The following is a 6,391-nucleotide window of genomic DNA, read 5'->3' as shown; positions in this document are numbered from 1 at the left end:
GTGTGCACACTCTCAGGTACCACAGTGATAACGCTGGGTGTGCACACTCTCAAGTACCGCAGTGATAACGCTGGGTGTGCACACTCTCAGGTACCGCAGTGATAACGCTGGGTGTGCACACTCTCAGGTACCGCAGTGATAACGCTGGGTGTGCACACTCTCGTACCGCAGTGATAACGCTGGGTGTGCACACTCTCAGGTACCGCAGTGATAACGCTGGGTGTGCACACTCTCAGGTACCGCAGTGATAACGCTGGGTGTGCACACTCTCAGGTACCGCAGTGATAACGCTGGGTGTGCACACTCTCAAGTACCGCAGTGATAACGCTGGGTGTGCACACTCTCAGGTACCGCAGTGATAACGCTGGGTGTGCACACTCTCAGGTACCGCAGTGATAACGCTGGGTGTGCACACTCTCAGGTACCGCAGTGATAACGCTGGGTGTGCACACTCTCGTACCGCAGTGATAACGCTGGGTGTGCACACTCTCAGGTACCGCAGTGATAACGCTGGGTGTGCACACTCTCAGGTACCGCAGTGATAACGCTGGGTGTGCACACTCTCAGGTACCGCAGTGATAACGCTGGGTGTGCACACTCTCAAGTACCGCAGTGATAACGCTGGGTGTGCACACTCTCAGGTACCGCAGTGATAACGCTGGGTGTGCACACTCTCAGGTACCGCAGTGATAACGCTGGGTGTGCACACTCTCGTACCGCAGTGATAACGCTGGGTGTGCACACTCTCGTACCGCAGTGATAACGCTGGGTGTGCACACTCTCGTACCGCAGTGATAACGCTGGGTGTGCACACTCTCGTACCGCAGTGATAACGCTGGGTGTGCACACTCTCAGGTACCACAGTGATAACGCTGGGTGTGCACACTCTCAAGTACCGCAGTGATAACGCTGGGTGTGCACACTCTCAAGTACCGCAGTGATAACGCTGGGTGTGCACACTCTCAAGTACCGCAGTGATAACGCTGGGTGTGCACACTCTCAGGTACCGCAGTGATAACGCTGGGTGTGCACACTCTCAGGTACCGCAGTGATAACGCTGGGTGTGCACACTCTCAGGTACCGCAGTGATAACGCTGGGTGTGCACACTCTTAGGTACCGCAGTGATAACGCTGGGTGTGCACACTCTCCGCAGGTACCGCAGGGCAGCGCTCCGTGTGCACAGCTCCCGCCAGTCACCACACGAGCTGCGCTTCCACTTTAACGGCAGCAGAGCCGCCACTTCCTATTAGAGATCACAAGGGCCGAGCGGGCGGGCGGTGCAGGCGGCTCAGCCTCTGCCAGCAGTCACTACAGCCACGGACGGCGACCGGGGGACTCGTGCAGCGTGTACGGTAAGACGGTGTCCTCCTGAGGCGGCCCGGTACTCGGACACGGGCGGGGAATGGCTGCGGGAGCGCATAATCCGAATCATGAGGGGAAGTTACAAAACTTACTAAATAACTTCAGGCTGCCCCGCCCTGCTGCCATGTTACTACAGCGATACCCGGTGCCAGGAGCCGCCGCCATCCAGCCCCGTGTACCGGCGGCAGCTCTACCCGTCCTGTGTGCCGGGCGCCGGGGTCACGGAATACTCTTAAAGGGGCGGCCTACATTTATGTGAGGAGCCATAGAGCCCAGGTCCGGGGAGACTTATAGGAGCTGGTTTACGAGATCAGTGCAGTTTCCATGGTAACCAACTGTTGCTATTGGCTTTCCGTCCACGGACGGGATAGGTACATGGACAGACTGGCACTGCGGTCAGGAGTTGCCAATAGCAACCAATCTGATTGTAGTTCCCTGAATTTTTTAATGATAAACAATCTTCAATTGTTCACCCTATTATGCAGGACAATGATCGTTACTTACACTAGTGTGAACAACAGCTTATTACTATGAACGATTTGTGAACGACCAATGATGAAAATAGGCCCTGACCCTGATATTACATGAAATGATTATCATTTAAAGCCGAACGATCTTACGCTTTTTCGAACAATAATCATCCTGTGTAATACGGTCCAAGGTTCACGTCTGTATGTTGGGAAATTCTGAGGTGTAAGCCAGAAACCCAGGAGATAGTATGTATACCGCAGCACACACCAGTATGTATACCGCAGCACACACCAGTATGTATACCGCAGCACACACCAGTATGTATACCGCAGCACACACCAGTATGTATACCGCAGCACACACCAGTATGTATACTGCAGCACACACCAGTATCTATATACCGCAGCACGCACCAGTATCTATATACCGCAGCACGCACCAGTATCTATATACCGCAGCACGCACCAGTATGTATACCACAGCACACACTAGTATCTATATACCACAGCACACACCAGTATCTATATACCGCAGCACGCACCAGTATCTATATACCGCAGCACGCACCAGTATCTATATACCGCAGCACGCACCAGTATCTATATACCGCAGCACGCACCAGTATCTATATACCGCAGCACGCACCAGTATGTATACCACAGCACACACTAGTATCTATATACCACAGCACACACCAGTATCTATATACCACAGCACTCACCAGTATCTATATACCACAGCACGCACCAGTATCTATACCACAGCACGCACCAGTATCTATATACCGCAGCACGCACCAGTATCTATATACCGCAGCACGCACCAGTATCTATATACCGCAGCACGCACCAGTATCTATATACCGCATTTTTATTTTAGAATGGAAGTCAATGGAAAAATAAATGCACTCAAATGCATCAGTTTTTTTTGCAAAAAACGGATGAAAAAAACGTAGTGTGAACCCAGCCTTAAGTATAGTGTCATTAAGGATTCTTAAAACGTTCACATGTAAGGGGCGTTAGCCTGGAATCACGTGAAAGAGCGGAAATGCAGAGAATGTTTCCTTTATTTGTTTTTATGCATTATTCCAATCTAAGGGCCGGTTCACACTGAGTAAAATTGGTGGAATTCCACAGATACGCTCAAAGAATTGACATGTCAATTCTTTGAGCTGAAAGGGGGGAGGAAGCGACACTAATCCCACGGCTGAGAGCTCCACCGCAGAATCTCGACGATTTTACTCTGTGTGAACTGGCTCTAAATGATACCAATAGAGATGAGCGAACCGGGTTTGGGTTCAAGTCGATCCGAACCTGAGCGTTCGGCATTTGATTAGCTGGGGCTGCTGAACTTGGATAAAGCTCTAAGGTTGTCTGGAGAACATGGATACAGCCAATGACTATATCCATGTTTTCCACATAGCCTTAGGGCTTTATCCAACTTCAGCAGCCACTGCTAATCACATGCCGAAAGTTCGGGTTCGGATGGACTCGAGCTGCTCCAGGTTCACTCATCTCTAGTTACCAACCTTGTACTTAGGGACTTTGTGGTGCGTGCAGATTGACACCTCTGAATCAGTGACATGGCACCTGGCCTCTTACATATTCATTAGGGGGGCGGGAATAGTTGTACAGGAATAGTTGTACTTTGTAATGGCGTCTTTCATTTTACCATAACATGTATGATGGAATCCCAAAATTATTATTTATGAAGATATAAATTGGTGTAATTGTAAAAAAGAATGCAATATGGTAACGTTTGGGGGGTTCCTGTGTCTACGTAATGCACTATATGGTAACAGCGACATGATATTATTATTCTATCTATATATCTATCTATACAAATATCCAGAAACAAGATTGTAAAGGAGGACAGCACAAAACAAACAATACAGCATAAGAAGAGGGAGACTACACGGATCCTGCATGTATCAAGTGTAGAGATTAACCCGCAGATGACCCTGGACGTACCGGTACGTCCTGAGCTATGAAGCGTGCTTCGGAGCGGAGCGCGCTTCATTGCAGGTGGGGGCCGGCTGCAATCAGCAGCCAGCACCTCACCGTTAATGACACGCTGCAGCGACCGCGGCGTTTAAGTGTAAGTGACAGGGGGAGTCCCTTGTCACTTACCGATCGGGACCCCTGCAGTGTGACTGCGGGGGTCCTGATCGTTAAAACGGACCGCCGGAGGTCTCTCACCTGCCTCCGTGCGGTCCGATCGGCGTTCTGGTCACTGAGCCTGTACAGGCAGGCTCAATGAGCAGAGCGCCGATAACACTGATCAATGCTATGCCTATGGCATAGCAATGATCAGTGTATAAAATTAAACTAACGAATGTACAAATCCCCCAAAGGGACTTAAAATGTATAAAAAAAAAGTTAAAATCACTAACACACTACCCCAAACCCCTCCCCCAATAAAAGTCTAAATCCCCCCCATTTTCCATTATATAAATAAAACATATGAAAATAAATAAACATATAATATACCGTAGCGTGCGTAACTGTCCGATCTATTAAAGTATAACAAGCGTCATTGCGAACTGTGAACGGCGTACACGAAAAGAGGGAAAAAAGTGTGCGGATTACCGATTTAATGTTACATTATATATATATATATATATAAAAAAAAAATTAATAAAAAGTGATCAAAACGTCCAATCTTCACAAATATGGTATTAATAAAAACTAGAGATCATGGCAGAAAAAATTACACCCCATACAGCCCCGTAGGTGAAAAAATAAAACCGTTATAAGTGTCACAATAGGCCCATTTTATTAATATTTAATTGCCAAATAAAGGATTTCATAAAAAAAAAATATATAACATTAGGCCCCCTTCACACGTCCGGAAAATCTGTCCGGATTTCCTATCAGGAAATCTGGACGGATTTCCGGACTCATAGACTAACATTAAACACGGACACCCTTCCGGATTTTTCCGGAAGGGTGTCCGTTCCGGAAAATAGGACCGGATTTTTTAGATCCTGTCCTATTTTCGTCCGGAAATCCGGCACGGACGCCCCCATAGAAGTCTATGGGAGCGCCGGAATCACGGGCATTTTCCTGATGTATATCAGGAAAGTGTCCGCGATTCCGGACTGGTAGAGAGCCAGCCCCGGCCGCCGTCCGATCACCCGCACACCCCCATCCCCCCCGCACCGCACCGCACACTCTGCCCGGCACTACAGATCCCCCCCCCCGCCGCCGCCGCCGCCTAACCCCCAGTACCTCCGTCCCCCCGCCCCCGCTGCCGCATCTGACCCTCTCCCCCCCCCCGCCCCCCCCCCCCCCCCCCCCGGGAACTCACCACCGGGCCGCCGCCGGATGCTCCGCACCTCCGACCGCCGCCGCTGCCCGGACCTCAGCACTGCACTCTGACCCGGCCCCCAACCTCACGGCCCCGACAGAGCAGGATCCGGGACAGGTGAGATTACCCCTTAGGACTACTACTCCCACCATGCTCTGCTGGCAGGCCATGATGGGAGTTGTAGTTCTGCAGCCTGTGGCCATCCAGGTTGCAGAAGTACAACTCCCATCATGGCTCTGCTGGCAGGCCATGATGGGAGTTGTAGTTCTGCAGCCTGTGGCCATCCAGGTTGCAGAAGTACAACTCCCATCATGGCTCTGCTGGCAGGCCATGAGGGGAGTTGTAGTTCTGCAACCTGGATGGCCACAGGCTGCAGAAGTACAACTCCCATCATGGCTCTGCTGGCAGGCCATGATGGGAGTTGTAGTTCTGCAGCCTGTGGCCATCCAGGTTGCAGAAGTACAACTCCCATCATGGCTCTGCTGGCAGGCCATGATGGGAGTTGTAGTTCTGCAGCCTGTGGCCATCCAGGTTGCAGAAGTACAACTCCCATCATGGCTCTGCTGGCAGGCCATGATGGGAGTTGTAGTTCTGCAGCCTGTGGCCATCCAGGTTGCAGAAGTACAACTCCCATCATGGCTCTGCTGGCAGGCCATGATGGGAGTTGTAGTTCTGCAACCTGTGGCCATCCAGGTACACGGGTACCTGTGATTTATGTTGGCATACTAGACAATATTATCTCATCAGGAAATCCTGAAGGTTTTTCCTGATGGTTTCCTGATGGTAAAAACGGATTACTGTCAGGAAATCCTGATACTATCCTGATGACATTTAAGGTCTCCTGATCAGGATTTCCTGACAGTAAAAACTGACACGGACGTGTGAAGGGGGCCTAAGAGAATCTGTGCAACCTGCATATGGTTGTGTTCGGGCCTATAGAATAATTTTATCATGTCGCTGTTACCATATAGTGCATTACGTAGACACAGGAACCCCCCAAACGTTACCATATTGCATTCTTTTTTACAATTTCACCTATTTATATCTTCATAAATAATATATTTGGGGTTCCATCATACAAGTTATGGTAAAATGAAAGACGCCATTACACAGTACAACTATTCCTGTAACAAATAAGCCATTACATGGCTCGTAGATAGAAAACTGAAAATGCTAGAGCTCTTAGAAGGGAAAAACGAAAGCGCAAAGATCAAAATTTGCGCGGTCCACTGGGTCATTTTGGGCCTG

General features: G+C 49.7%; 1 protein-coding gene across 1 annotated transcript in view; it reads left to right on the top strand.

Moving 5' to 3' along the window:
* The first annotated feature begins 1,240 nt into the window (after nucleotides 1-1,240).
* Nucleotides 1,241-6,391, top strand: part of TPRG1 (tumor protein p63 regulated 1) — a 73,674-nt gene continuing 68,523 nt past the window's right edge. Inside the window, exon 1 of the mRNA XM_069974421.1 lies at nucleotides 1,241-1,353. The gene's annotated coding sequence lies outside the window, so the exon portion shown is untranslated. The remainder of the gene's footprint in view (nucleotides 1,354-6,391) is intronic.

Source organism: Dendropsophus ebraccatus, chromosome 6, assembly GCF_027789765.1.
Source record: "Dendropsophus ebraccatus isolate aDenEbr1 chromosome 6, aDenEbr1.pat, whole genome shotgun sequence".
Classification (NCBI taxonomy): Eukaryota; Metazoa; Chordata; class Amphibia; order Anura; family Hylidae; genus Dendropsophus; species Dendropsophus ebraccatus.
The sequence above is the reverse complement of the archived record's forward strand: the minus strand, read 5'-3'. Positions and strand labels throughout refer to the sequence as shown.